The sequence below is a fragment of the Schistocerca gregaria genome, unplaced genomic scaffold (assembly GCF_023897955.1).
Source record: "Schistocerca gregaria isolate iqSchGreg1 unplaced genomic scaffold, iqSchGreg1.2 ptg000392l, whole genome shotgun sequence".
Classification (NCBI taxonomy): domain Eukaryota; kingdom Metazoa; phylum Arthropoda; class Insecta; order Orthoptera; family Acrididae; genus Schistocerca; species Schistocerca gregaria.
In genome coordinates, this window is record NW_026061831.1 from 127892 (window position 1) to 151734 (window position 23843).

General features: G+C 54.3%; 55 non-coding genes across 55 annotated transcripts; 44 read left to right on the forward strand and 11 right to left on the reverse strand.

Moving 5' to 3' along the window:
- Positions 1-343: 343 nt before the first annotated feature.
- Trnam-cau (transfer RNA methionine (anticodon CAU)) lies at positions 344-416 on the forward strand. Its single transcript has one exon. It is a non-coding gene; the product is annotated as a tRNA-Met (tRNA).
- A 296-nt stretch (positions 417-712) lies between these two features.
- On the forward strand, positions 713-784 carry Trnae-uuc (transfer RNA glutamic acid (anticodon UUC)). Its single transcript has one exon. It is a non-coding gene; the product is annotated as a tRNA-Glu (tRNA).
- Positions 785-982: 198 nt separating this feature from the next.
- On the forward strand, positions 983-1056 carry Trnai-aau (transfer RNA isoleucine (anticodon AAU)). The gene has a single exon. It is a non-coding gene; the product is annotated as a tRNA-Ile (tRNA).
- A 585-nt stretch (positions 1057-1641) lies between these two features.
- Positions 1642-1713, reverse strand: Trnag-ucc (transfer RNA glycine (anticodon UCC)). Its single transcript has one exon. It is a non-coding gene; the product is annotated as a tRNA-Gly (tRNA).
- Positions 1714-2054: 341 nt separating this feature from the next.
- Positions 2055-2125, forward strand: Trnag-gcc (transfer RNA glycine (anticodon GCC)). Its single transcript has one exon. It is a non-coding gene; the product is annotated as a tRNA-Gly (tRNA).
- A 381-nt stretch (positions 2126-2506) lies between these two features.
- Trnam-cau (transfer RNA methionine (anticodon CAU)) lies at positions 2507-2579 on the forward strand. Its single transcript has one exon. It is a non-coding gene; the product is annotated as a tRNA-Met (tRNA).
- A 296-nt stretch (positions 2580-2875) lies between these two features.
- Positions 2876-2947, forward strand: Trnae-uuc (transfer RNA glutamic acid (anticodon UUC)). The gene has a single exon. It is a non-coding gene; the product is annotated as a tRNA-Glu (tRNA).
- A 198-nt stretch (positions 2948-3145) lies between these two features.
- On the forward strand, positions 3146-3219 carry Trnai-aau (transfer RNA isoleucine (anticodon AAU)). The gene has a single exon. It is a non-coding gene; the product is annotated as a tRNA-Ile (tRNA).
- A 585-nt stretch (positions 3220-3804) lies between these two features.
- Positions 3805-3876, reverse strand: Trnag-ucc (transfer RNA glycine (anticodon UCC)). The gene has a single exon. It is a non-coding gene; the product is annotated as a tRNA-Gly (tRNA).
- A 341-nt stretch (positions 3877-4217) lies between these two features.
- Trnag-gcc (transfer RNA glycine (anticodon GCC)) lies at positions 4218-4288 on the forward strand. The gene has a single exon. It is a non-coding gene; the product is annotated as a tRNA-Gly (tRNA).
- Positions 4289-4669: 381 nt separating this feature from the next.
- Positions 4670-4742, forward strand: Trnam-cau (transfer RNA methionine (anticodon CAU)). Its single transcript has one exon. It is a non-coding gene; the product is annotated as a tRNA-Met (tRNA).
- A 296-nt stretch (positions 4743-5038) lies between these two features.
- Positions 5039-5110, forward strand: Trnae-uuc (transfer RNA glutamic acid (anticodon UUC)). Its single transcript has one exon. It is a non-coding gene; the product is annotated as a tRNA-Glu (tRNA).
- Positions 5111-5308: 198 nt separating this feature from the next.
- Positions 5309-5382, forward strand: Trnai-aau (transfer RNA isoleucine (anticodon AAU)). Its single transcript has one exon. It is a non-coding gene; the product is annotated as a tRNA-Ile (tRNA).
- Positions 5383-5967: 585 nt separating this feature from the next.
- Positions 5968-6039, reverse strand: Trnag-ucc (transfer RNA glycine (anticodon UCC)). Its single transcript has one exon. It is a non-coding gene; the product is annotated as a tRNA-Gly (tRNA).
- A 341-nt stretch (positions 6040-6380) lies between these two features.
- Positions 6381-6451, forward strand: Trnag-gcc (transfer RNA glycine (anticodon GCC)). Its single transcript has one exon. It is a non-coding gene; the product is annotated as a tRNA-Gly (tRNA).
- A 381-nt stretch (positions 6452-6832) lies between these two features.
- Positions 6833-6905, forward strand: Trnam-cau (transfer RNA methionine (anticodon CAU)). The gene has a single exon. It is a non-coding gene; the product is annotated as a tRNA-Met (tRNA).
- A 296-nt stretch (positions 6906-7201) lies between these two features.
- Trnae-uuc (transfer RNA glutamic acid (anticodon UUC)) lies at positions 7202-7273 on the forward strand. Its single transcript has one exon. It is a non-coding gene; the product is annotated as a tRNA-Glu (tRNA).
- Positions 7274-7471: 198 nt separating this feature from the next.
- Trnai-aau (transfer RNA isoleucine (anticodon AAU)) lies at positions 7472-7545 on the forward strand. Its single transcript has one exon. It is a non-coding gene; the product is annotated as a tRNA-Ile (tRNA).
- A 585-nt stretch (positions 7546-8130) lies between these two features.
- On the reverse strand, positions 8131-8202 carry Trnag-ucc (transfer RNA glycine (anticodon UCC)). Its single transcript has one exon. It is a non-coding gene; the product is annotated as a tRNA-Gly (tRNA).
- A 341-nt stretch (positions 8203-8543) lies between these two features.
- Trnag-gcc (transfer RNA glycine (anticodon GCC)) lies at positions 8544-8614 on the forward strand. The gene has a single exon. It is a non-coding gene; the product is annotated as a tRNA-Gly (tRNA).
- A 381-nt stretch (positions 8615-8995) lies between these two features.
- Trnam-cau (transfer RNA methionine (anticodon CAU)) lies at positions 8996-9068 on the forward strand. The gene has a single exon. It is a non-coding gene; the product is annotated as a tRNA-Met (tRNA).
- Positions 9069-9364: 296 nt separating this feature from the next.
- On the forward strand, positions 9365-9436 carry Trnae-uuc (transfer RNA glutamic acid (anticodon UUC)). Its single transcript has one exon. It is a non-coding gene; the product is annotated as a tRNA-Glu (tRNA).
- A 198-nt stretch (positions 9437-9634) lies between these two features.
- Trnai-aau (transfer RNA isoleucine (anticodon AAU)) lies at positions 9635-9708 on the forward strand. The gene has a single exon. It is a non-coding gene; the product is annotated as a tRNA-Ile (tRNA).
- Positions 9709-10293: 585 nt separating this feature from the next.
- On the reverse strand, positions 10294-10365 carry Trnag-ucc (transfer RNA glycine (anticodon UCC)). The gene has a single exon. It is a non-coding gene; the product is annotated as a tRNA-Gly (tRNA).
- A 341-nt stretch (positions 10366-10706) lies between these two features.
- Trnag-gcc (transfer RNA glycine (anticodon GCC)) lies at positions 10707-10777 on the forward strand. The gene has a single exon. It is a non-coding gene; the product is annotated as a tRNA-Gly (tRNA).
- Positions 10778-11158: 381 nt separating this feature from the next.
- Trnam-cau (transfer RNA methionine (anticodon CAU)) lies at positions 11159-11231 on the forward strand. Its single transcript has one exon. It is a non-coding gene; the product is annotated as a tRNA-Met (tRNA).
- Positions 11232-11527: 296 nt separating this feature from the next.
- Positions 11528-11599, forward strand: Trnae-uuc (transfer RNA glutamic acid (anticodon UUC)). The gene has a single exon. It is a non-coding gene; the product is annotated as a tRNA-Glu (tRNA).
- A 198-nt stretch (positions 11600-11797) lies between these two features.
- On the forward strand, positions 11798-11871 carry Trnai-aau (transfer RNA isoleucine (anticodon AAU)). The gene has a single exon. It is a non-coding gene; the product is annotated as a tRNA-Ile (tRNA).
- A 585-nt stretch (positions 11872-12456) lies between these two features.
- Positions 12457-12528, reverse strand: Trnag-ucc (transfer RNA glycine (anticodon UCC)). The gene has a single exon. It is a non-coding gene; the product is annotated as a tRNA-Gly (tRNA).
- Positions 12529-12869: 341 nt separating this feature from the next.
- Positions 12870-12940, forward strand: Trnag-gcc (transfer RNA glycine (anticodon GCC)). The gene has a single exon. It is a non-coding gene; the product is annotated as a tRNA-Gly (tRNA).
- A 381-nt stretch (positions 12941-13321) lies between these two features.
- Trnam-cau (transfer RNA methionine (anticodon CAU)) lies at positions 13322-13394 on the forward strand. The gene has a single exon. It is a non-coding gene; the product is annotated as a tRNA-Met (tRNA).
- A 296-nt stretch (positions 13395-13690) lies between these two features.
- Trnae-uuc (transfer RNA glutamic acid (anticodon UUC)) lies at positions 13691-13762 on the forward strand. The gene has a single exon. It is a non-coding gene; the product is annotated as a tRNA-Glu (tRNA).
- Positions 13763-13960: 198 nt separating this feature from the next.
- Trnai-aau (transfer RNA isoleucine (anticodon AAU)) lies at positions 13961-14034 on the forward strand. Its single transcript has one exon. It is a non-coding gene; the product is annotated as a tRNA-Ile (tRNA).
- Positions 14035-14619: 585 nt separating this feature from the next.
- Positions 14620-14691, reverse strand: Trnag-ucc (transfer RNA glycine (anticodon UCC)). Its single transcript has one exon. It is a non-coding gene; the product is annotated as a tRNA-Gly (tRNA).
- Positions 14692-15032: 341 nt separating this feature from the next.
- Trnag-gcc (transfer RNA glycine (anticodon GCC)) lies at positions 15033-15103 on the forward strand. Its single transcript has one exon. It is a non-coding gene; the product is annotated as a tRNA-Gly (tRNA).
- A 381-nt stretch (positions 15104-15484) lies between these two features.
- Positions 15485-15557, forward strand: Trnam-cau (transfer RNA methionine (anticodon CAU)). The gene has a single exon. It is a non-coding gene; the product is annotated as a tRNA-Met (tRNA).
- A 296-nt stretch (positions 15558-15853) lies between these two features.
- Positions 15854-15925, forward strand: Trnae-uuc (transfer RNA glutamic acid (anticodon UUC)). Its single transcript has one exon. It is a non-coding gene; the product is annotated as a tRNA-Glu (tRNA).
- Positions 15926-16123: 198 nt separating this feature from the next.
- Positions 16124-16197, forward strand: Trnai-aau (transfer RNA isoleucine (anticodon AAU)). Its single transcript has one exon. It is a non-coding gene; the product is annotated as a tRNA-Ile (tRNA).
- A 585-nt stretch (positions 16198-16782) lies between these two features.
- On the reverse strand, positions 16783-16854 carry Trnag-ucc (transfer RNA glycine (anticodon UCC)). The gene has a single exon. It is a non-coding gene; the product is annotated as a tRNA-Gly (tRNA).
- A 341-nt stretch (positions 16855-17195) lies between these two features.
- On the forward strand, positions 17196-17266 carry Trnag-gcc (transfer RNA glycine (anticodon GCC)). Its single transcript has one exon. It is a non-coding gene; the product is annotated as a tRNA-Gly (tRNA).
- A 381-nt stretch (positions 17267-17647) lies between these two features.
- Trnam-cau (transfer RNA methionine (anticodon CAU)) lies at positions 17648-17720 on the forward strand. Its single transcript has one exon. It is a non-coding gene; the product is annotated as a tRNA-Met (tRNA).
- A 296-nt stretch (positions 17721-18016) lies between these two features.
- Positions 18017-18088, forward strand: Trnae-uuc (transfer RNA glutamic acid (anticodon UUC)). Its single transcript has one exon. It is a non-coding gene; the product is annotated as a tRNA-Glu (tRNA).
- A 198-nt stretch (positions 18089-18286) lies between these two features.
- On the forward strand, positions 18287-18360 carry Trnai-aau (transfer RNA isoleucine (anticodon AAU)). Its single transcript has one exon. It is a non-coding gene; the product is annotated as a tRNA-Ile (tRNA).
- Positions 18361-18945: 585 nt separating this feature from the next.
- On the reverse strand, positions 18946-19017 carry Trnag-ucc (transfer RNA glycine (anticodon UCC)). The gene has a single exon. It is a non-coding gene; the product is annotated as a tRNA-Gly (tRNA).
- Positions 19018-19358: 341 nt separating this feature from the next.
- Positions 19359-19429, forward strand: Trnag-gcc (transfer RNA glycine (anticodon GCC)). Its single transcript has one exon. It is a non-coding gene; the product is annotated as a tRNA-Gly (tRNA).
- Positions 19430-19810: 381 nt separating this feature from the next.
- Trnam-cau (transfer RNA methionine (anticodon CAU)) lies at positions 19811-19883 on the forward strand. The gene has a single exon. It is a non-coding gene; the product is annotated as a tRNA-Met (tRNA).
- A 296-nt stretch (positions 19884-20179) lies between these two features.
- On the forward strand, positions 20180-20251 carry Trnae-uuc (transfer RNA glutamic acid (anticodon UUC)). The gene has a single exon. It is a non-coding gene; the product is annotated as a tRNA-Glu (tRNA).
- A 198-nt stretch (positions 20252-20449) lies between these two features.
- Trnai-aau (transfer RNA isoleucine (anticodon AAU)) lies at positions 20450-20523 on the forward strand. The gene has a single exon. It is a non-coding gene; the product is annotated as a tRNA-Ile (tRNA).
- Positions 20524-21108: 585 nt separating this feature from the next.
- On the reverse strand, positions 21109-21180 carry Trnag-ucc (transfer RNA glycine (anticodon UCC)). The gene has a single exon. It is a non-coding gene; the product is annotated as a tRNA-Gly (tRNA).
- A 341-nt stretch (positions 21181-21521) lies between these two features.
- On the forward strand, positions 21522-21592 carry Trnag-gcc (transfer RNA glycine (anticodon GCC)). Its single transcript has one exon. It is a non-coding gene; the product is annotated as a tRNA-Gly (tRNA).
- A 381-nt stretch (positions 21593-21973) lies between these two features.
- Positions 21974-22046, forward strand: Trnam-cau (transfer RNA methionine (anticodon CAU)). Its single transcript has one exon. It is a non-coding gene; the product is annotated as a tRNA-Met (tRNA).
- Positions 22047-22342: 296 nt separating this feature from the next.
- Positions 22343-22414, forward strand: Trnae-uuc (transfer RNA glutamic acid (anticodon UUC)). The gene has a single exon. It is a non-coding gene; the product is annotated as a tRNA-Glu (tRNA).
- A 198-nt stretch (positions 22415-22612) lies between these two features.
- Positions 22613-22686, forward strand: Trnai-aau (transfer RNA isoleucine (anticodon AAU)). The gene has a single exon. It is a non-coding gene; the product is annotated as a tRNA-Ile (tRNA).
- A 585-nt stretch (positions 22687-23271) lies between these two features.
- Positions 23272-23343, reverse strand: Trnag-ucc (transfer RNA glycine (anticodon UCC)). The gene has a single exon. It is a non-coding gene; the product is annotated as a tRNA-Gly (tRNA).
- A 341-nt stretch (positions 23344-23684) lies between these two features.
- On the forward strand, positions 23685-23755 carry Trnag-gcc (transfer RNA glycine (anticodon GCC)). The gene has a single exon. It is a non-coding gene; the product is annotated as a tRNA-Gly (tRNA).
- Positions 23756-23843: the final 88 nt, after the last annotated feature.

The window sequence follows — 23843 nt, forward strand, 5'->3', positions numbered from 1 at the left end:
TGCGCGCTTGACATGCACGATCCACAAGAATGTATAGCTGGATTCCCTTGAGAAGAACCGAGAACGCAGCACTAGCGGGTCCCCACTGGGACGCTCGCATCATGTTCTATAGACTAGCGTCGGCCTGGCCTCACAAGTTGCTGTGTCCAGGTGCCTCCGAGGCACTGAACTTTAACGACAAGGAGTGCTGCCTATCGTTGCAAAAGCTGCAGCAACACCGCAATCAACTGGGCCGGCAATGCACGTGTAGCAAACAGAACACGTTATCCAGGAAGTACAGTGTCTTCACGTCTAACATTCGGTGTGATACTTACCCAGTTTCCAGGACAAACGGTTCACCGGTGCCTCGGTAGCGCAGTAGGCAGCGCGTAAGTCTCATAATCTTAAGGTCGTGAGTTCGATCCTCACCCGGGGCATTTAATTTTCTGTGACTGATGGTGGTGCTGTTGCTGGGGCCCCAACTTATTTCTTGTTTGTTATCCACAACGCTTCAGCGGGAAAATGTTTACTTCCTGTTATTGCTACTTACAGCTTCCCTTTTCCTCTTCTCCCAGCAGAGCATGAAGCCAAAAGCATTGCTCTGAGACGTTTGAGGTGCGCGCCTTGCCAGTCAGCATGCGCAAAGATGCTCGTAAAGAGAGATGGGCGCCGACGCGGGACTCGGCACGAAATGCGCCAAGGGACCGTCCGAACCGTTAAAGAGACGCACAGATCCGGTGTGGTCTAGTGGCTAGGATACCTGGCTTTCACCCAGGAGGCCCGGGTTCGATTCCCGGTACCGGAACGGAATTTTTTCCACACTACTCGTGACAAGTTTGAGCTGTCCGAGCTGCCGTTTCCCGTCCTGCTCGCAATATAGCTACTGTTTCGTGACAGTCAGCAGAATATAGACGAGGGAAGCAGACACACGACGGCCATAGAAATGGTGTATGGCTTCATGCCACACGGTTCCAGCGTAGGCCTGAGCAACTGCATCTGTCGAGGCCCGTTAGCTCAGTTGGTTAGAGCGTCGTGCTAATAACGCGAAGGTCGTGGGTTCGATCCCCCCACGGGCCACTACGCTTTTACTACTACGAAAAGGCAGCGCCGATTTCAGCTGGCGAGTGTGATGACCACCCTGCGTGGAAGTTGACAGAGGTTCCGAACCCGACCTGTCGGGAAGCGCTACAGCATTCACTCGCCAATGGCCATAGTGTGCTCAATACACTGGTTCTCAACCGATAAAGAGAAAATGAAAGGAAATGTCCGAATGCCGATGCGTAACAACTTTGGCCCTTGTCAGCACTTGGGCGGGTAAGTGCATCGGAACACAGGCTACTGTTGGCAGTTTTACTTCCTATTTTTCTTTCTCCTTTGTTTTCGGAGCCACAGCCCGATTCGGTCAGGGAGACGCCACCGTGAAATGAAGGGGCGTGCTGTGTGTCTATCGCCTCGCCTCTCCTTATCTCTCTCAGTCGTTTCTCGTGCTTGTTGTTTTGATATAGGCCGATTTGAGAGCGTCAGCTCTCGCGTCAGCCGAGCAAAGTCGAGACAAGTCGAGACACACTACAGGCTGGTCTGCAGCGAGTAACAGGGAGGAAAACAAAACATTAATTTCAAGGCGCGTGGCAAAAGTACCCATACGCGAAATTAAAAGCCTGCTGCGGTGGCCGGGAATCGAACCCGGATCAAGTGCTTGGAAGGCAACTATGCTGACCATTACACCACCACCGCACAGGGGAGCGCCCCGGCGCCGCACTGTGTCGGCTTCCCGCCTGTCGGCAGCGGCCGAAGGTGATGGTACCTGGCAGGCGCATTTCGAGGTAGGCTAGGGGAGCACATCCAGACGCATTCGGACAGCATATCCGCGCACATTTCGCATCCTTTGGCAAGAGTCGGCTCTGGCGACGCAAGAGTACGCAGAGGACGGCGTTCTGGCGGCGATTTTAAGCAGTACAGTGCAGGGTTCAGCGTCTGCAGCATCTTCTCGACAGAATGCTATGGCGCTTGACGACAGTCCCACTTTCCCTTAAGACAACTGCTCGGGAAGCAGCTTGAAGTTGATACCGACCGGAGCATCGGTGGTTCAGTGGTAGAATGCTCGCCTGCCACGCGGGCGGCCCGGGTCCGATTCCCGGCCGATGCATCATTTTGCTTTTCCCGCGGTAATGCTGCCGTGTGGCTTGCGCGCTTGACATGCACGATCCACAAGAATGTATAGCTGGATTCCCTTGAGAAGAACCGAGAACGCAGCACTAGCGGGTCCCCACTGGGACGCTCGCATCATGTTCTATAGACTAGCGTCGGCCTGGCCTCACAAGTTGCTGTGTCCAGGTGCCTCCGAGGCACTGAACTTTAACGACAAGGAGTGCTGCCTATCGTTGCAAAAGCTGCAGCAACACCGCAATCAACTGGGCCGGCAATGCACGTGTAGCAAACAGAACACGTTATCCAGGAAGTACAGTGTCTTCACGTCTAACATTCGGTGTGATACTTACCCAGTTTCCAGGACAGACGGTTCACCGGTGCCTCGGTAGCGCAGTAGGCAGCGCGTAAGTCTCATAATCTTAAGGTCGTGAGTTCGATCCTCACCCGGGGCATTTAATTTTCTGTGACTGATGGTGGTGCTGTTGCTGGGGCCCCAACTTATTTCTTGTTTGTTATCCACAACGCTTCAGCGGGAAAATGTTTACTTCCTGTTATTGCTACTTACAGCTTCCCTTTTCCTCTTCTCCCAGCAGAGCATGAAGCCAAAAGCATTGCTCTGAGACGTTTGAGGTGCGCGCCTTGCCAGTCAGCATGCGCAAAGATGCTCGTAAAGAGAGATGGGCGCCGACGCGGGACTCGGCACGAAATGCGCCAAGGGACCGTCCGAACCGTTAAAGAGACGCACAGATCCGGTGTGGTCTAGTGGCTAGGATACCTGGCTTTCACCCAGGAGGCCCGGGTTCGATTCCCGGTACCGGAACGGAATTTTTTCCACACTACTCGTGACAAGTTTGAGCTGTCCGAGCTGCCGTTTCCCGTCCTGCTCGCAATATAGCTACTGTTTCGTGACAGTCAGCAGAATATAGACGAGGGAAGCAGACACACGACGGCCATAGAAATGGTGTATGGCTTCATGCCACACGGTTCCAGCGTAGGCCTGAGCAACTGCATCTGTCGAGGCCCGTTAGCTCAGTTGGTTAGAGCGTCGTGCTAATAACGCGAAGGTCGTGGGTTCGATCCCCCCACGGGCCACTACGCTTTTACTACTACGAAAAGGCAGCGCCGATTTCAGCTGGCGAGTGTGATGACCACCCTGCGTGGAAGTTGACAGAGGTTCCGAACCCGACCTGTCGGGAAGCGCTACAGCATTCACTCGCCAATGGCCATAGTGTGCTCAATACACTGGTTCTCAACCGATAAAGAGAAAATGAAAGGAAATGTCCGAATGCCGATGCGTAACAACTTTGGCCCTTGTCAGTACTTGGGCGGGTAAGTGCATCGGAACACAGGCTACTGTTGGCAGTTTTACTTCCTATTTTTCTTTCTCCTTTGTTTTCGGAGCCACAGCCCGATTCGGTCAGGGAGACGCCACCGTGAAATGAAGGGGCGTGCTGTGTGTCTATCGCCTCGCCTCTCCTTATCTCTCTCAGTCGTTTCTCGTGCTTGTTGTTTTGATATAGGCCGATTTGAGAGCGTCAGCTCTCGCGTCAGCCGAGCAAAGTCGAGACAAGTCGAGACACACTACAGGCTGGTCTGCAGCGAGTAACAGGGAGGAAAACAAAACATTAATTTCAAGGCGCGTGGCAAAAGTACCCATACGCGAAATTAAAAGCCTGCTGCGGTGGCCGGGAATCGAACCCGGATCAACTGCTTGGAAGGCAACTATGCTGACCATTACACCACCACCGCACAGGGGAGCGCCCCGGCGCCGCACTGTGTCGGCTTCCCGCCTGTCGGCAGCGGCCGAAGGTGATGGTACCTGGCAGGCGCATTTCGAGGTAGGCTAGGGGAGCACATCCAGACGCATTCGGACAGCATATCCGCGCACATTTCGCATCCTTTGGCAAGAGTCGGCTCTGGCGACGCAAGAGTACGCAGAGGACGGCGTTCTGGCGGCGATTTTAAGCAGTACAGTGCAGGGTTCAGCGTCTGCAGCATCTTCTCGACAGAATGCTATGGCGCTTGACGACAGTCCCACTTTCCCTTAAGACAACTGCTCGGGAAGCAGCTTGAAGTTGATACCGACCGGAGCATCGGTGGTTCAGTGGTAGAATGCTCGCCTGCCACGCGGGCGGCCCGGGTCCGATTCCCGGCCGATGCATCATTTTGCTTTTCCCGCGGTAATGCTGCCGTGTGGCTTGCGCGCTTGACATGCACGATCCACAAGAATGTATAGCTGGATTCCCTTGAGAAGAACCGAGAACGCAGCACTAGCGGGTCCCCACTGGGACGCTCGCATCATGTTCTATAGACTAGCGTCGGCCTGGCCTCACAAGTTGCTGTGTCCAGGTGCCTCCGAGGCACTGAACTTTAACGACAAGGAGTGCTGCCTATCGTTGCAAAAGCTGCAGCAACACCGCAATCAACTGGGCCGGCAATGCACGTGTAGCAAACAGAACACGTTATCCAGGAAGTACAGTGTCTTCACGTCTAACATTCGGTGTGATACTTACCCAGTTTCCAGGACAAACGGTTCACCGGTGCCTCGGTAGCGCAGTAGGCAGCGCGTAAGTCTCATAATCTTAAGGTCGTGAGTTCGATCCTCACCCGGGGCATTTAATTTTCTGTGACTGATGGTGGTGCTGTTGCTGGGGCCCCAACTTATTTCTTGTTTGTTATCCACAACGCTTCAGCGGGAAAATGTTTACTTCCTGTTATTGCTACTTACAGCTTCCCTTTTCCTCTTCTCCCAGCAGAGCATGAAGCCAAAAGCATTGCTCTGAGACGTTTGAGGTGCGCGCCTTGCCAGTCAGCATGCGCAAAGATGCTCGTAAAGAGAGATGGGCGCCGACGCGGGACTCGGCACGAAATGCGCCAAGGGACCGTCCGAACCGTTAAAGAGACGCACAGATCCGGTGTGGTCTAGTGGCTAGGATACCTGGCTTTCACCCAGGAGGCCCGGGTTCGATTCCCGGTACCGGAACGGAATTTTTTCCACACTACTCGTGACAAGTTTGAGCTGTCCGAGCTGCCGTTTCCCGTCCTGCTCGCAATATAGCTACTGTTTCGTGACAGTCAGCAGAATATAGACGAGGGAAGCAGACACACGACGGCCATAGAAATGGTGTATGGCTTCATGCCACACGGTTCCAGCGTAGGCCTGAGCAACTGCATCTGTCGAGGCCCGTTAGCTCAGTTGGTTAGAGCGTCGTGCTAATAACGCGAAGGTCGTGGGTTCGATCCCCCCACGGGCCACTACGCTTTTACTACTACGAAAAGGCAGCGCCGATTTCAGCTGGCGAGTGTGATGACCACCCTGCGTGGAAGTTGACAGAGGTTCCGAACCCGACCTGTCGGGAAGCGCTACAGCATTCACTCGCCAATGGCCATAGTGTGCTCAATACACTGGTTCTCAACCGATAAAGAGAAAATGAAAGGAAATGTCCGAATGCCGATGCGTAACAACTTTGGCCCTTGTCAGTACTTGGGCGGGTAAGTGCATCGGAACACAGGCTACTGTTGGCAGTTTTACTTCCTATTTTTCTTTCTCCTTTGTTTTCGGAGCCACAGCCCGATTCGGTCAGGGAGACGCCACCGTGAAATGAAGGGGCGTGCTGTGTGTCTATCGCCTCGCCTCTCCTTATCTCTCTCAGTCGTTTCTCGTGCTTGTTGTTTTGATATAGGCCGATTTGAGAGCGTCAGCTCTCGCGTCAGCCGAGCAAAGTCGAGACAAGTCGAGACACACTACAGGCTGGTCTGCAGCGAGTAACAGGGAGGAAAACAAAACATTAATTTCAAGGCGCGTGGCAAAAGTACCCATACGCGAAATTAAAAGCCTGCTGCGGTGGCCGGGAATCGAACCCGGATCAACTGCTTGGAAGGCAACTATGCTGACCATTACACCACCACCGCACAGGGGAGCGCCCCGGCGCCGCACTGTGTCGGCTTCCCGCCTGTCGGCAGCGGCCGAAGGTGATGGTACCTGGCAGGCGCATTTCGAGGTAGGCTAGGGGAGCACATCCAGACGCATTCGGACAGCATATCCGCGCACATTTCGCATCCTTTGGCAAGAGTCGGCTCTGGCGACGCAAGAGTACGCAGAGGACGGCGTTCTGGCGGCGATTTTAAGCAGTACAGTGCAGGGTTCAGCGTCTGCAGCATCTTCTCGACAGAATGCTATGGCGCTTGACGACAGTCCCACTTTCCCTTAAGACAACTGCTCGGGAAGCAGCTTGAAGTTGATACCGACCGGAGCATCGGTGGTTCAGTGGTAGAATGCTCGCCTGCCACGCGGGCGGCCCGGGTCCGATTCCCGGCCGATGCATCATTTTGCTTTTCCCGCGGTAATGCTGCCGTGTGGCTTGCGCGCTTGACATGCACGATCCACAAGAATGTATAGCTGGATTCCCTTGAGAAGAACCGAGAACGCAGCACTAGCGGGTCCCCACTGGGACGCTCGCATCATGTTCTATAGACTAGCGTCGGCCTGGCCTCACAAGTTGCTGTGTCCAGGTGCCTCCGAGGCACTGAACTTTAACGACAAGGAGTGCTGCCTATCGTTGCAAAAGCTGCAGCAACACCGCAATCAACTGGGCCGGCAATGCACGTGTAGCAAACAGAACACGTTATCCAGGAAGTACAGTGTCTTCACGTCTAACATTCGGTGTGATACTTACCCAGTTTCCAGGACAAACGGTTCACCGGTGCCTCGGTAGCGCAGTAGGCAGCGCGTAAGTCTCATAATCTTAAGGTCGTGAGTTCGATCCTCACCCGGGGCATTTAATTTTCTGTGACTGATGGTGGTGCTGTTGCTGGGGCCCCAACTTATTTCTTGTTTGTTATCCACAACGCTTCAGCGGGAAAATGTTTACTTCCTGTTATTGCTACTTACAGCTTCCCTTTTCCTCTTCTCCCAGCAGAGCATGAAGCCAAAAGCATTGCTCTGAGACGTTTGAGGTGCGCGCCTTGCCAGTCAGCATGCGCAAAGATGCTCGTAAAGAGAGATGGGCGCCGACGCGGGACTCGGCACGAAATGCGCCAAGGGACCGTCCGAACCGTTAAAGAGACGCACAGATCCGGTGTGGTCTAGTGGCTAGGATACCTGGCTTTCACCCAGGAGGCCCGGGTTCGATTCCCGGTACCGGAACGGAATTTTTTCCACACTACTCGTGACAAGTTTGAGCTGTCCGAGCTGCCGTTTCCCGTCCTGCTCGCAATATAGCTACTGTTTCGTGACAGTCAGCAGAATATAGACGAGGGAAGCAGACACACGACGGCCATAGAAATGGTGTATGGCTTCATGCCACACGGTTCCAGCGTAGGCCTGAGCAACTGCATCTGTCGAGGCCCGTTAGCTCAGTTGGTTAGAGCGTCGTGCTAATAACGCGAAGGTCGTGGGTTCGATCCCCCCACGGGCCACTACGCTTTTACTACTACGAAAAGGCAGCGCCGATTTCAGCTGGCGAGTGTGATGACCACCCTGCGTGGAAGTTGACAGAGGTTCCGAACCCGACCTGTCGGGAAGCGCTACAGCATTCACTCGCCAATGGCCATAGTGTGCTCAATACACTGGTTCTCAACCGATAAAGAGAAAATGAAAGGAAATGTCCGAATGCCGATGCGTAACAACTTTGGCCCTTGTCAGCACTTGGGCGGGTAAGTGCATCGGAACACAGGCTACTGTTGGCAGTTTTACTTCCTATTTTTCTTTCTCCTTTGTTTTCGGAGCCACAGCCCGATTCGGTCAGGGAGACGCCACCGTGAAATGAAGGGGCGTGCTGTGTGTCTATCGCCTCGCCTCTCCTTATCTCTCTCAGTCGTTTCTCGTGCTTGTTGTTTTGATATAGGCCGATTTGAGAGCGTCAGCTCTCGCGTCAGCCGAGCAAAGTCGAGACAAGTCGAGACACACTACAGGCTGGTCTGCAGCGAGTAACAGGGAGGAAAACAAAACATTAATTTCAAGGCGCGTGGCAAAAGTACCCATACGCGAAATTAAAAGCCTGCTGCGGTGGCCGGGAATCGAACCCGGATCAAGTGCTTGGAAGGCAACTATGCTGACCATTACACCACCACCGCACAGGGGAGCGCCCCGGCGCCGCACTGTGTCGGCTTCCCGCCTGTCGGCAGCGGCCGAAGGTGATGGTACCTGGCAGGCGCATTTCGAGGTAGGCTAGGGGAGCACATCCAGACGCATTCGGACAGCATATCCGCGCACATTTCGCATCCTTTGGCAAGAGTCGGCTCTGGCGACGCAAGAGTACGCAGAGGACGGCGTTCTGGCGGCGATTTTAAGCAGTACAGTGCAGGGTTCAGCGTCTGCAGCATCTTCTCGACAGAATGCTATGGCGCTTGACGACAGTCCCACTTTCCCTTAAGACAACTGCTCGGGAAGCAGCTTGAAGTTGATACCGACCGGAGCATCGGTGGTTCAGTGGTAGAATGCTCGCCTGCCACGCGGGCGGCCCGGGTCCGATTCCCGGCCGATGCATCATTTTGCTTTTCCCGCGGTAATGCTGCCGTGTGGCTTGCGCGCTTGACATGCACGATCCACAAGAATGTATAGCTGGATTCCCTTGAGAAGAACCGAGAACGCAGCACTAGCGGGTCCCCACTGGGACGCTCGCATCATGTTCTATAGACTAGCGTCGGCCTGGCCTCACAAGTTGCTGTGTCCAGGTGCCTCCGAGGCACTGAACTTTAACGACAAGGAGTGCTGCCTATCGTTGCAAAAGCTGCAGCAACACCGCAATCAACTGGGCCGGCAATGCACGTGTAGCAAACAGAACACGTTATCCAGGAAGTACAGTGTCTTCACGTCTAACATTCGGTGTGATACTTACCCAGTTTCCAGGACAGACGGTTCACCGGTGCCTCGGTAGCGCAGTAGGCAGCGCGTAAGTCTCATAATCTTAAGGTCGTGAGTTCGATCCTCACCCGGGGCATTTAATTTTCTGTGACTGATGGTGGTGCTGTTGCTGGGGCCCCAACTTATTTCTTGTTTGTTATCCACAACGCTTCAGCGGGAAAATGTTTACTTCCTGTTATTGCTACTTACAGCTTCCCTTTTCCTCTTCTCCCAGCAGAGCATGAAGCCAAAAGCATTGCTCTGAGACGTTTGAGGTGCGCGCCTTGCCAGTCAGCATGCGCAAAGATGCTCGTAAAGAGAGATGGGCGCCGACGCGGGACTCGGCACGAAATGCGCCAAGGGACCGTCCGAACCGTTAAAGAGACGCACAGATCCGGTGTGGTCTAGTGGCTAGGATACCTGGCTTTCACCCAGGAGGCCCGGGTTCGATTCCCGGTACCGGAACGGAATTTTTTCCACACTACTCGTGACAAGTTTGAGCTGTCCGAGCTGCCGTTTCCCGTCCTGCTCGCAATATAGCTACTGTTTCGTGACAGTCAGCAGAATATAGACGAGGGAAGCAGACACACGACGGCCATAGAAATGGTGTATGGCTTCATGCCACACGGTTCCAGCGTAGGCCTGAGCAACTGCATCTGTCGAGGCCCGTTAGCTCAGTTGGTTAGAGCGTCGTGCTAATAACGCGAAGGTCGTGGGTTCGATCCCCCCACGGGCCACTACGCTTTTACTACTACGAAAAGGCAGCGCCGATTTCAGCTGGCGAGTGTGATGACCACCCTGCGTGGAAGTTGACAGAGGTTCCGAACCCGACCTGTCGGGAAGCGCTACAGCATTCACTCGCCAATGGCCATAGTGTGCTCAATACACTGGTTCTCAACCGATAAAGAGAAAATGAAAGGAAATGTCCGAATGCCGATGCGTAACAACTTTGGCCCTTGTCAGTACTTGGGCGGGTAAGTGCATCGGAACACAGGCTACTGTTGGCAGTTTTACTTCCTATTTTTCTTTCTCCTTTGTTTTCGGAGCCACAGCCCGATTCGGTCAGGGAGACGCCACCGTGAAATGAAGGGGCGTGCTGTGTGTCTATCGCCTCGCCTCTCCTTATCTCTCTCAGTCGTTTCTCGTGCTTGTTGTTTTGATATAGGCCGATTTGAGAGCGTCAGCTCTCGCGTCAGCCGAGCAAAGTCGAGACAAGTCGAGACACACTACAGGCTGGTCTGCAGCGAGTAACAGGGAGGAAAACAAAACATTAATTTCAAGGCGCGTGGCAAAAGTACCCATACGCGAAATTAAAAGCCTGCTGCGGTGGCCGGGAATCGAACCCGGATCAACTGCTTGGAAGGCAACTATGCTGACCATTACACCACCACCGCACAGGGGAGCGCCCCGGCGCCGCACTGTGTCGGCTTCCCGCCTGTCGGCAGCGGCCGAAGGTGATGGTACCTGGCAGGCGCATTTCGAGGTAGGCTAGGGGAGCACATCCAGACGCATTCGGACAGCATATCCGCGCACATTTCGCATCCTTTGGCAAGAGTCGGCTCTGGCGACGCAAGAGTACGCAGAGGACGGCGTTCTGGCGGCGATTTTAAGCAGTACAGTGCAGGGTTCAGCGTCTGCAGCATCTTCTCGACAGAATGCTATGGCGCTTGACGACAGTCCCACTTTCCCTTAAGACAACTGCTCGGGAAGCAGCTTGAAGTTGATACCGACCGGAGCATCGGTGGTTCAGTGGTAGAATGCTCGCCTGCCACGCGGGCGGCCCGGGTCCGATTCCCGGCCGATGCATCATTTTGCTTTTCCCGCGGTAATGCTGCCGTGTGGCTTGCGCGCTTGACATGCACGATCCACAAGAATGTATAGCTGGATTCCCTTGAGAAGAACCGAGAACGCAGCACTAGCGGGTCCCCACTGGGACGCTCGCATCATGTTCTATAGACTAGCGTCGGCCTGGCCTCACAAGTTGCTGTGTCCAGGTGCCTCCGAGGCACTGAACTTTAACGACAAGGAGTGCTGCCTATCGTTGCAAAAGCTGCAGCAACACCGCAATCAACTGGGCCGGCAATGCACGTGTAGCAAACAGAACACGTTATCCAGGAAGTACAGTGTCTTCACGTCTAACATTCGGTGTGATACTTACCCAGTTTCCAGGACAAACGGTTCACCGGTGCCTCGGTAGCGCAGTAGGCAGCGCGTAAGTCTCATAATCTTAAGGTCGTGAGTTCGATCCTCACCCGGGGCATTTAATTTTCTGTGACTGATGGTGGTGCTGTTGCTGGGGCCCCAACTTATTTCTTGTTTGTTATCCACAACGCTTCAGCGGGAAAATGTTTACTTCCTGTTATTGCTACTTACAGCTTCCCTTTTCCTCTTCTCCCAGCAGAGCATGAAGCCAAAAGCATTGCTCTGAGACGTTTGAGGTGCGCGCCTTGCCAGTCAGCATGCGCAAAGATGCTCGTAAAGAGAGATGGGCGCCGACGCGGGACTCGGCACGAAATGCGCCAAGGGACCGTCCGAACCGTTAAAGAGACGCACAGATCCGGTGTGGTCTAGTGGCTAGGATACCTGGCTTTCACCCAGGAGGCCCGGGTTCGATTCCCGGTACCGGAACGGAATTTTTTCCACACTACTCGTGACAAGTTTGAGCTGTCCGAGCTGCCGTTTCCCGTCCTGCTCGCAATATAGCTACTGTTTCGTGACAGTCAGCAGAATATAGACGAGGGAAGCAGACACACGACGGCCATAGAAATGGTGTATGGCTTCATGCCACACGGTTCCAGCGTAGGCCTGAGCAACTGCATCTGTCGAGGCCCGTTAGCTCAGTTGGTTAGAGCGTCGTGCTAATAACGCGAAGGTCGTGGGTTCGATCCCCCCACGGGCCACTACGCTTTTACTACTACGAAAAGGCAGCGCCGATTTCAGCTGGCGAGTGTGATGACCACCCTGCGTGGAAGTTGACAGAGGTTCCGAACCCGACCTGTCGGGAAGCGCTACAGCATTCACTCGCCAATGGCCATAGTGTGCTCAATACACTGGTTCTCAACCGATAAAGAGAAAATGAAAGGAAATGTCCGAATGCCGATGCGTAACAACTTTGGCCCTTGTCAGTACTTGGGCGGGTAAGTGCATCGGAACACAGGCTACTGTTGGCAGTTTTACTTCCTATTTTTCTTTCTCCTTTGTTTTCGGAGCCACAGCCCGATTCGGTCAGGGAGACGCCACCGTGAAATGAAGGGGCGTGCTGTGTGTCTATCGCCTCGCCTCTCCTTATCTCTCTCAGTCGTTTCTCGTGCTTGTTGTTTTGATATAGGCCGATTTGAGAGCGTCAGCTCTCGCGTCAGCCGAGCAAAGTCGAGACAAGTCGAGACACACTACAGGCTGGTCTGCAGCGAGTAACAGGGAGGAAAACAAAACATTAATTTCAAGGCGCGTGGCAAAAGTACCCATACGCGAAATTAAAAGCCTGCTGCGGTGGCCGGGAATCGAACCCGGATCAACTGCTTGGAAGGCAACTATGCTGACCATTACACCACCACCGCACAGGGGAGCGCCCCGGCGCCGCACTGTGTCGGCTTCCCGCCTGTCGGCAGCGGCCGAAGGTGATGGTACCTGGCAGGCGCATTTCGAGGTAGGCTAGGGGAGCACATCCAGACGCATTCGGACAGCATATCCGCGCACATTTCGCATCCTTTGGCAAGAGTCGGCTCTGGCGACGCAAGAGTACGCAGAGGACGGCGTTCTGGCGGCGATTTTAAGCAGTACAGTGCAGGGTTCAGCGTCTGCAGCATCTTCTCGACAGAATGCTATGGCGCTTGACGACAGTCCCACTTTCCCTTAAGACAACTGCTCGGGAAGCAGCTTGAAGTTGATACCGACCGGAGCATCGGTGGTTCAGTGGTAGAATGCTCGCCTGCCACGCGGGCGGCCCGGGTTCGATTCCCGGCCGATGCATCATTTTGCTTTTCCCGCGGTAATGCTGCCGTGTGGCTTGCGCGCTTGACATGCACGATCCACAAGAATGTATAGCTGGATTCCCTTGAGAAGAACCGAGAACGCAGCACTAGCGGGTCCCCACTGGGACGCTCGCATCATGTTCTATAGACTAGCGTCGGCCTGGCCTCACAAGTTGCTGTGTCCAGGTGCCTCCGAGGCACTGAACTTTAACGACAAGGAGTGCTGCCTATCGTTGCAAAAGCTGCAGCAACACCGCAATCAACTGGGCCGGCAATGCACGTGTAGCAAACAGAACACGTTATCCAGGAAGTACAGTGTCTTCACGTCTAACATTCGGTGTGATACTTACCCAGTTTCCAGGACAAACGGTTCACCGGTGCCTCGGTAGCGCAGTAGGCAGCGCGTAAGTCTCATAATCTTAAGGTCGTGAGTTCGATCCTCACCCGGGGCATTTAATTTTCTGTGACTGATGGTGGTGCTGTTGCTGGGGCCCCAACTTATTTCTTGTTTGTTATCCACAACGCTTCAGCGGGAAAATGTTTACTTCCTGTTATTGCTACTTACAGCTTCCCTTTTCCTCTTCTCCCAGCAGAGCATGAAGCCAAAAGCATTGCTCTGAGACGTTTGAGGTGCGCGCCTTGCCAGTCAGCATGCGCAAAGATGCTCGTAAAGAGAGATGGGCGCCGACGCGGGACTCGGCACGAAATGCGCCAAGGGACCGTCCGAACCGTTAAAGAGACGCACAGATCCGGTGTGGTCTAGTGGCTAGGATACCTGGCTTTCACCCAGGAGGCCCGGGTTCGATTCCCGGTACCGGAACGGAATTTTTTCCACACTACTCGTGACAAGTTTGAGCTGTCCGAGCTGCCGTTTCCCGTCCTGCTCGCAATATAGCTACTGTTTCGTGACAGTCAGCAGAATATAGACGAGGGAAGCAGACACACGACGGCCATAGAAATGGTGTATGGCTTCATGCCACACGGTTCCAGCGTAGGCCTGAGCAACTGCATCTGTCGAGGCCCGTTAGCTCAGTTGGTTAGAGCGTCGTGCTAATAACGCGAAGGTCGTGGGTTCGATCCCCCCACGGGCCACTACGCTTTTACTACTACGAAAAGGCAGCGCCGATTTCAGCTGGCGAGTGTGATGACCACCCTGCGTGGAAGTTGACAGAGGTTCCGAACCCGACCTGTCGGGAAGCGCTACAGCATTCACTCGCCAATGGCCATAGTGTGCTCAATACACTGGTTCTCAACCGATAAAGAGAAAATGAAAGGAAATGTCCGAATGCCGATGCGTAACAACTTTGGCCCTTGTCAGTACTTGGGCGGGTAAGTGCATCGGAACACAGGCTACTGTTGGCAGTTTTACTTCCTATTTTTCTTTCTCCTTTGTTTTCGGAGCCACAGCCCGATTCGGTCAGGGAGACGCCACCGTGAAATGAAGGGGCGTGCTGTGTGTCTATCGCCTCGCCTCTCCTTATCTCTCTCAGTCGTTTCTCGTGCTTGTTGTTTTGATATAGGCCGATTTGAGAGCGTCAGCTCTCGCGTCAGCCGAGCAAAGTCGAGACAAGTCGAGACACACTACAGGCTGGTCTGCAGCGAGTAACAGGGAGGAAAACAAAACATTAATTTCAAGGCGCGTGGCAAAAGTACCCATACGCGAAATTAAAAGCCTGCTGCGGTGGCCGGGAATCGAACCCGGATCAACTGCTTGGAAGGCAACTATGCTGACCATTACACCACCACCGCACAGGGGAGCGCCCCGGCGCCGCACTGTGTCGGCTTCCCGCCTGTCGGCAGCGGCCGAAGGTGATGGTACCTGGCAGGCGCATTTCGAGGTAGGCTAGGGGAGCACATCCAGACGCATTCGGACAGCATATCCGCGCACATTTCGCATCCTTTGGCAAGAGTCGGCTCTGGCGACGCAAGAGTACGCAGAGGACGGCGTTCTGGCGGCGATTTTAAGCAGTACAGTGCAGGGTTCAGCGTCTGCAGCATCTTCTCGACAGAATGCTATGGCGCTTGACGACAGTCCCACTTTCCCTTAAGACAACTGCTCGGGAAGCAGCTTGAAGTTGATACCGACCGGAGCATCGGTGGTTCAGTGGTAGAATGCTCGCCTGCCACGCGGGCGGCCCGGGTTCGATTCCCGGCCGATGCATCATTTTGCTTTTCCCGCGGTAATGCTGCCGTGTGGCTTGCGCGCTTGACATGCACGATCCACAAGAATGTATAGCTGGATTCCCTTGAGAAGAACCGAGAACGCAGCACTAGCGGGTCCCCACTGGGACGCTCGCATCATGTTCTATAGACTAGCGTCGGCCTGGCCTCACAAGTTGCTGTGTCCAGGTGCCTCCGAGGCACTGAACTTTAACGACAAGGAGTGCTGCCTATCGTTGCAAAAGCTGCAGCAACACCGCAATCAACTGGGCCGGCAATGCACGTGTAGCAAACAGAACACGTTATCCAGGAAGTACAGTGTCTTCACGTCTAACATTCGGTGTGATACTTACCCAGTTTCCAGGACAAACGGTTCACCGGTGCCTCGGTAGCGCAGTAGGCAGCGCGTAAGTCTCATAATCTTAAGGTCGTGAGTTCGATTCTCACCCGGGGCATTTAATTTTCTGTGACTGATGGTGGTGCTGTTGCTGGGGCCCCAACTTATTTCTTGTTTGTTATCCACAACGCTTCAGCGGGAAAATGTTTACTTCCTGTTATTGCTACTTACAGCTTCCCTTTTCCTCTTCTCCCAGCAGAGCATGAAGCCAAAAGCATTGCTCTGAGACGTTTGAGGTGCGCGCCTTGCCAGTCAGCATGCGCAAAGATGCTCGTAAAGAGAGATGGGCGCCGACGCGGGACTCGGCACGAAATGCGCCAAGGGACCGTCCGAACCGTTAAAGAGACGCACAGATCCGGTGTGGTCTAGTGGCTAGGATACCTGGCTTTCACCCAGGAGGCCCGGGTTCGATTCCCGGTACCGGAACGGAATTTTTTCCACACTACTCGTGACAAGTTTGAGCTGTCCGAGCTGCCGTTTCCCGTCCTGCTCGCAATATAGCTACTGTTTCGTGACAGTCAGCAGAATATAGACGAGGGAAGCAGACACACGACGGCCATAGAAATGGTGTATGGCTTCATGCCACACGGTTCCAGCGTAGGCCTGAGCAACTGCATCTGTCGAGGCCCGTTAGCTCAGTTGGTTAGAGCGTCGTGCTAATAACGCGAAGGTCGTGGGTTCGATCCCCCCACGGGCCACTACGCTTTTACTACTACGAAAAGGCAGCGCCGATTTCAGCTGGCGAGTGTGATGACCACCCTGCGTGGAAGTTGACAGAGGTTCCGAACCCGACCTGTCGGGAAGCGCTACAGCATTCACTCGCCAATGGCCATAGTGTGCTCAATACACTGGTTCTCAACCGATAAAGAGAAAATGAAAGGAAATGTCCGAATGCCGATGCGTAACAACTTTGGCCCTTGTCAGTACTTGGGCGGGTAAGTGCATCGGAACACAGGCTACTGTTGGCAGTTTTACTTCCTATTTTTCTTTCTCCTTTGTTTTCGGAGCCACAGCCCGATTCGGTCAGGGAGACGCCACCGTGAAATGAAGGGGCGTGCTGTGTGTCTATCGCCTCGCCTCTCCTTATCTCTCTCAGTCGTTTCTCGTGCTTGTTGTTTTGATATAGGCCGATTTGAGAGCGTCAGCTCTCGCGTCAGCCGAGCAAAGTCGAGACAAGTCGAGACACACTACAGGCTGGTCTGCAGCGAGTAACAGGGAGGAAAACAAAACATTAATTTCAAGGCGCGTGGCAAAAGTACCCATACGCGAAATTAAAAGCCTGCTGCGGTGGCCGGGAATCGAACCCGGATCAACTGCTTGGAAGGCAACTATGCTGACCATTACACCACCACCGCACAGGGGAGCGCCCCGGCGCCGCACTGTGTCGGCTTCCCGCCTGTCGGCAGCGGCCGAAGGTGATGGTACCTGGCAGGCGCATTTCGAGGTAGGCTAGGGGAGCACATCCAGACGCATTCGGACAGCATATCCGCGCACATTTCGCATCCTTTGGCAAGAGTCGGCTCTGGCGACGCAAGAGTACGCAGAGGACGGCGTTCTGGCGGCGATTTTAAGCAGTACAGTGCAGGGTTCAGCGTCTGCAGCATCTTCTCGACAGAATGCTATGGCGCTTGACGACAGTCCCACTTTCCCTTAAGACAACTGCTCGGGAAGCAGCTTGAAGTTGATACCGACCGGAGCATCGGTGGTTCAGTGGTAGAATGCTCGCCTGCCACGCGGGCGGCCCGGGTTCGATTCCCGGCCGATGCATCATTTTGCTTTTCCCGCGGTAATGCTGCCGTGTGGCTTGCGCGCTTGACATGCACGATCCACAAGAATGTATAGCTGGATTCCCTTGAGAAGAACCGAGAACGCAGCACTAGCGGGTCCCCACTGGGACGCTCGCATCATGTTCTATAGACTAGCGTCGGCCTGGCCTCACAAGTTGCTGTGTCCAGGTGCCTCCGAGGCACTGAACTTTAACGACAAGGAGTGCTGCCTATCGTTGCAAAAGCTGCAGCAACACCGCAATCAACTGGGCCGGCAATGCACGTGTAGCAAACAGAACACGTTATCCAGGAAGTACAGTGTCTTAACGTCTAACATTCGGTGTGATACTTACCCAGTTTCCAGGACAAACGGTTCACCGGTGCCTCGGTAGCGCAGTAGGCAGCGCGTAAGTCTCATAATCTTAAGGTCGTGAGTTCGATCCTCACCCGGGGCATTTAATTTTCTGTGACTGATGGTGGTGCTGTTGCTGGGGCCCCAACTTATTTCTTGTTTGTTATCCACAACGCTTCAGCGGGAAAATGTTTACTTCCTGTTATTGCTACTTACAGCTTCCCTTTTCCTCTTCTCCCAGCAGAGCATGAAGCCAAAAGCATTGCTCTGAGACGTTTGAGGTGCGCGCCTTGCCAGTCAGCATGCGCAAAGATGCTCGTAAAGAGAGATGGGCGCCGACGCGGGACTCGGCACGAAATGCGCCAAGGGACCGTCCGAACCGTTAAAGAGACGCACAGATCCGGTGTGGTCTAGTGGCTAGGATACCTGGCTTTCACCCAGGAGGCCCGGGTTCGATTCCCGGTACCGGAACGGAATTTTTTCCACACTACTCGTGACAAGTTTGAGCTGTCCGAGCTGCCGTTTCCCGTCCTGCTCGCAATATAGCTACTGTTTCGTGACAGTCAGCAGAATATAGACGAGGGAAGCAGACACACGACGGCCATAGAAATGGTGTATGGCTTCATGCCACACGGTTCCAGCGTAGGCCTGAGCAACTGCATCTGTCGAGGCCCGTTAGCTCAGTTGGTTAGAGCGTCGTGCTAATAACGCGAAGGTCGTGGGTTCGATCCCCCCACGGGCCACTACGCTTTTACTACTACGAAAAGGCAGCGCCGATTTCAGCTGGCGAGTGTGATGACCACCCTGCGTGGAAGTTGACAGAGGTTCCGAACCCGACCTGTCGGGAAGCGCTACAGCATTCACTCGCCAATGGCCATAGTGTGCTCAATACACTGGTTCTCAACCGATAAAGAGAAAATGAAAGGAAATGTCCGAATGCCGATGCGTAACAACTTTGGCCCTTGTCAGTACTTGGGCGGGTAAGTGCATCGGAACACAGGCTACTGTTGGCAGTTTTACTTCCTATTTTTCTTTCTCCTTTGTTTTCGGAGCCACAGCCCGATTCGGTCAGGGAGACGCCACCGTGAAATGAAGGGGCGTGCTGTGTGTCTATCGCCTCGCCTCTCCTTATCTCTCTCAGTCGTTTCTCGTGCTTGTTGTTTTGATATAGGCCGATTTGAGAGCGTCAGCTCTCGCGTCAGCCGAGCAAAGTCGAGACAAGTCGAGACACACTACAGGCTGGTCTGCAGCGAGTAACAGGGAGGAAAACAAAACATTAATTTCAAGGCGCGTGGCAAAAGTACCCATACGCGAAATTAAAAGCCTGCTGCGGTGGCCGGGAATCGAACCCGGATCAACTGCTTGGAAGGCAACTATGCTGACCATTACACCACCACCGCACAGGGGAGCGCCCCGGCGCCGCACTGTGTCGGCTTCCCGCCTGTCGGCAGCGGCCGAAGGTGATGGTACCTGGCAGGCGCATTTCGAGGTAGGCTAGGGGAGCACATCCAGACGCATTCGGACAGCATATCCGCGCACATTTCGCATCCTTTGGCAAGAGTCGGCTCTGGCGACGCAAGAGTACGCAGAGGACGGCGTTCTGGCGGCGATTTTAAGCAGTACAGTGCAGGGTTCAGCGTCTGCAGCATCTTCTCGACAGAATGCTATGGCGCTTGACGACAGTCCCACTTTCCCTTAAGACAACTGCTCGGGAAGCAGCTTGAAGTTGATACCGACCGGAGCATCGGTGGTTCAGTGGTAGAATGCTCGCCTGCCACGCGGGCGGCCCGGGTTCGATTCCCGGCCGATGCATCATTTTGCTTTTCCCGCGGTAATGCTGCCGTGTGGCTTGCGCGCTTGACATGCACGATCCACAAGAATGTATAGCTGGATTCCCTTGAGAAGAACCGAGAACGCAGCACTAGCGGGTCCCCACTGGGACGCTCGCATCATGTTCTATAGACTAGCGTCGGCCTGGCCTCACAAGTTGCTGTGTCCAGGTGCCTCCGAGGCACTGAACTTTAACGACAAGGAGTGCTGCCTATCGTTGCAAAAGCTGCAGCAACACCGCAATCAACTGGGCCGGCAATGCACGTGTAGCAAACAGAACACGTTATCCAGGAAGTACAGTGTCTTAACGTCTAACATTCGGTGTGATACTTACCCAGTTTCCAGGACAAACGGTTCACCGGTGCCTCGGTAGCGCAGTAGGCAGCGCGTAAGTCTCATAATCTTAAGGTCGTGAGTTCGATCCTCACCCGGGGCATTTAATTTTCTGTGACTGATGGTGGTGCTGTTGCTGGGGCCCCAACTTATTTCTTGTTTGTTATCCACAACGCTTCAGCGGGAAAATGTTTACTTCCTGTTATTGCTACTTACAGCTTCCCTTTTCCTCTTCTCCCAGCAGAGCATGAAGCCAAAAGCATTGCTCTGAGACGTTTGAGGTGCGCGCCTTGCCAGTCAGCATGCGCAAAGATGCTCGTAAAGAGAGATGGGCGCCGACGCGGGACTCGGCACGAAATGCGCCAAGGGACCGTCCGAACCGTTAAAGAGACGCACAGATCCGGTGTGGTCTAGTGGCTAGGATACCTGGCTTTCACCCAGGAGGCCCGGGTTCGATTCCCGGTACCGGAACGGAATTTTTTCCACACTACTCGTGACAAGTTTGAGCTGTCCGAGCTGCCGTTTCCCGTCCTGCTCGCAATATAGCTACTGTTTCGTGACAGTCAGCAGAATATAGACGAGGGAAGCAGACACACGACGGCCATAGAAATGGTGTATGGCTTCATGCCACACGGTTCCAGCGTAGGCCTGAGCAACTGCATCTGTCGAGGCCCGTTAGCTCAGTTGGTTAGAGCGTCGTGCTAATAACGCGAAGGTCGTGGGTTCGATCCCCCCACGGGCCACTACGCTTTTACTACTACGAAAAGGCAGCGCCGATTTCAGCTGGCGAGTGTGATGACCACCCTGCGTGGAAGTTGACAGAGGTTCCGAACCCGACCTGTCGGGAAGCGCTACAGCATTCACTCGCCAATGGCCATAGTGTGCTCAATACACTGGTTCTCAACCGATAAAGAGAAAATGAAAGGAAATGTCCGAATGCCGATGCGTAACAACTTTGGCCCTTGTCAGTACTTGGGCGGGTAAGTGCATCGGAACACAGGCTACTGTTGGCAGTTTTACTTCCTATTTTTCTTTCTCCTTTGTTTTCGGAGCCACAGCCCGATTCGGTCAGGGAGACGCCACCGTGAAATGAAGGGGCGTGCTGTGTGTCTATCGCCTCGCCTCTCCTTATCTCTCTCAGTCGTTTCTCGTGCTTGTTGTTTTGATATAGGCCGATTTGAGAGCGTCAGCTCTCGCGTCAGCCGAGCAAAGTCGAGACAAGTCGAGACACACTACAGGCTGGTCTGCAGCGAGTAACAGGGAGGAAAACAAAACATTAATTTCAAGGCGCGTGGCAAAAGTACCCATACGCGAAATTAAAAGCCTGCTGCGGTGGCCGGGAATCGAACCCGGATCAACTGCTTGGAAGGCAACTATGCTGACCATTACACCACCACCGCACAGGGGAGCGCCCCGGCGCCGCACTGTGTCGGCTTCCCGCCTGTCGGCAGCGGCCGAAGGTGATGGTACCTGGCAGGCGCATTTCGAGGTAGGCTAGGGGAGCACATCCAGACGCATTCGGACAGCATATCCGCGCACATTTCGCATCCTTTGGCAAGAGTCGGCTCTGGCGACGCAAGAGTACGCAGAGGACGGCGTTCTGGCGGCGATTTTAAGCAGTACAGTGCAGGGTTCAGCGTCTGCAGCATCTTCTCGACAGAATGCTATGGCGCTTGACGACAGTCCCACTTTCCCTTAAGACAACTGCTCGGGAAGCAGCTTGAAGTTGATACCGACCGGAGCATCGGTGGTTCAGTGGTAGAATGCTCGCCTGCCACGCGGGCGGCCCGGGTTCGATTCCCGGCCGATGCATCATTTTGCTTTTCCCGCGGTAATGCTGCCGTGTGGCTTGCGCGCTTGACATGCACGATCCACAAGAATGTATAGCTGGATTCCCTTGAGAAGAACCGAGAACGCAGCACTAGCGGGTCCCCACTGGGACGCTCGCATCATGTTCTATAGACTAGCGTCGGCCTGGCCTCACAAGTTGCTGTGTCCAGGTGCCTCCGAGGCACTGAACTTTAACGACAAGGAGTGCTGCCTATCGTTGCAAAAGCTGCAGCAACACCGCAATCAACTGGGCCGGCAATGCACGTGTAGCAAACAGAACACGTTATCCAGGAAGTACAGTGTCTTCACGTCTAACATTCGGTGTGATACTTACCCAGTTTCCAGGACAAACGGTTCACCGGTGCCTCGGTAGCGCAGTAGGCAGCGCGTAAGTCTCATAATCTTAAGGTCGTGAGTTCGATTCTCACCCGGGGCATTTAATTTTCTGTGACTGATGGTGGTGCTGTTGCTGGGGCCCCAACTTATTTCTTGTTTGTTATCCACAACGCTTCAGCGGGAAAATGTTTACTTCCTGTTATTGCTACTTACAGCTTCCCTTTTCCTCTTCTCCCAGCAGAGCATGAAGCCAAAAGCATTGCTCTGAGACGTTTGAGGTGCGCGCCTTGCCAGTCAGCATGCGCAAAGATGCTCGTAAAGAGAGATGGGCGCCGACGCGGGACTCGGCACGAAATGCGCCAAGGGACCGTCCGAACCGTTAAAGAGACGCACAGATCCGGTGTGGTCTAGTGGCTAGGATACCTGGCTTTCACCCAGGAGGCCCGGGTTCGATTCCCGGTACCGGAACGGAATTTTTTCCACACTACTCGTGACAAGTTTGAGCTGTCCGAGCTGCCGTTTCCCGTCCTGCTCGCAATATAGCTACTGTTTCGTGACAGTCAGCAGAATATAGACGAGGGAAGCAGACACACGACGGCCATAGAAATGGTGTATGGCTTCATGCCACACGGTTCCAGCGTAGGCCTGAGCAACTGCATCTGTCGAGGCCCGTTAGCTCAGTTGGTTAGAGCGTCGTGCTAATAACGCGAAGGTCGTGGGTTCGATCCCCCCACGGGCCACTACGCTTTTACTACTACGAAAAGGCAGCGCCGATTTCAGCTGGCGAGTGTGATGACCACCCTGCGTGGAAGTTGACAGAGGTTCCGAACCCGACCTGTCGGGAAGCGCTACAGCATTCACTCGCCAATGGCCATAGTGTGCTCAATACACTGGTTCTCAACCGATAAAGAGAAAATGAAAGGAAATGTCCGAATGCCGATGCGTAACAACTTTGGCCCTTGTCAGTACTTGGGCGGGTAAGTGCATCGGAACACAGGCTACTGTTGGCAGTTTTACTTCCTATTTTTCTTTCTCCTTTGTTTTCGGAGCCACAGCCCGATTCGGTCAGGGAGACGCCACCGTGAAATGAAGGGGCGTGCTGTGTGTCTATCGCCTCGCCTCTCCTTATCTCTCTCAGTCGTTTCTCGTGCTTGTTGTTTTGATATAGGCCGATTTGAGAGCGTCAGCTCTCGCGTCAGCCGAGCAAAGTCGAGACAAGTCGAGACACACTACAGGCTGGTCTGCAGCGAGTAACAGGGAGGAAAACAAAACATTAATTTCAAGGCGCGTGGCAAAAGTACCCATACGCGAAATTAAAAGCCTGCTGCGGTGGCCGGGAATCGAACCCGGATCAACTGCTTGGAAGGCAACTATGCTGACCATTACACCACCACCGCACAGGGGAGCGCCCCGGCGCCGCACTGTGTCGGCTTCCCGCCTGTCGGCAGCGGCCGAAGGTGATGGTACCTGGCAGGCGCATTTCGAGGTAGGCTAGGGGAGCACATCCAGACGCATTCGGACAGCATATCCGCGCACATTTCGCATCCTTTGGCAAGAGTCGGCTCTGGCGACGCAAGAGTACGCAGAGGACGGCGTTCTGGCGGCGATTTTAAGCAGTACAGTGCAGGGTTCAGCGTCTGCAGCATCTTCTCGACAGAATGCTATGGCGCTTGACGACAGTCCCACTTTCCCTTAAGACAACTGCTCGGGAAGCAGCTTGAAGTTGATACCGACCGGAGCATCGGTGGTTCAGTGGTAGAATGCTCGCCTGCCACGCGGGCGGCCCGGGTTCGATTCCCGGCCGATGCATCATTTTGCTTTTCCCGCGGTAATGCTGCCGTGTGGCTTGCGCGCTTGACATGCACGATCCACAAGAATGTATAGCTGGATTCCCTTG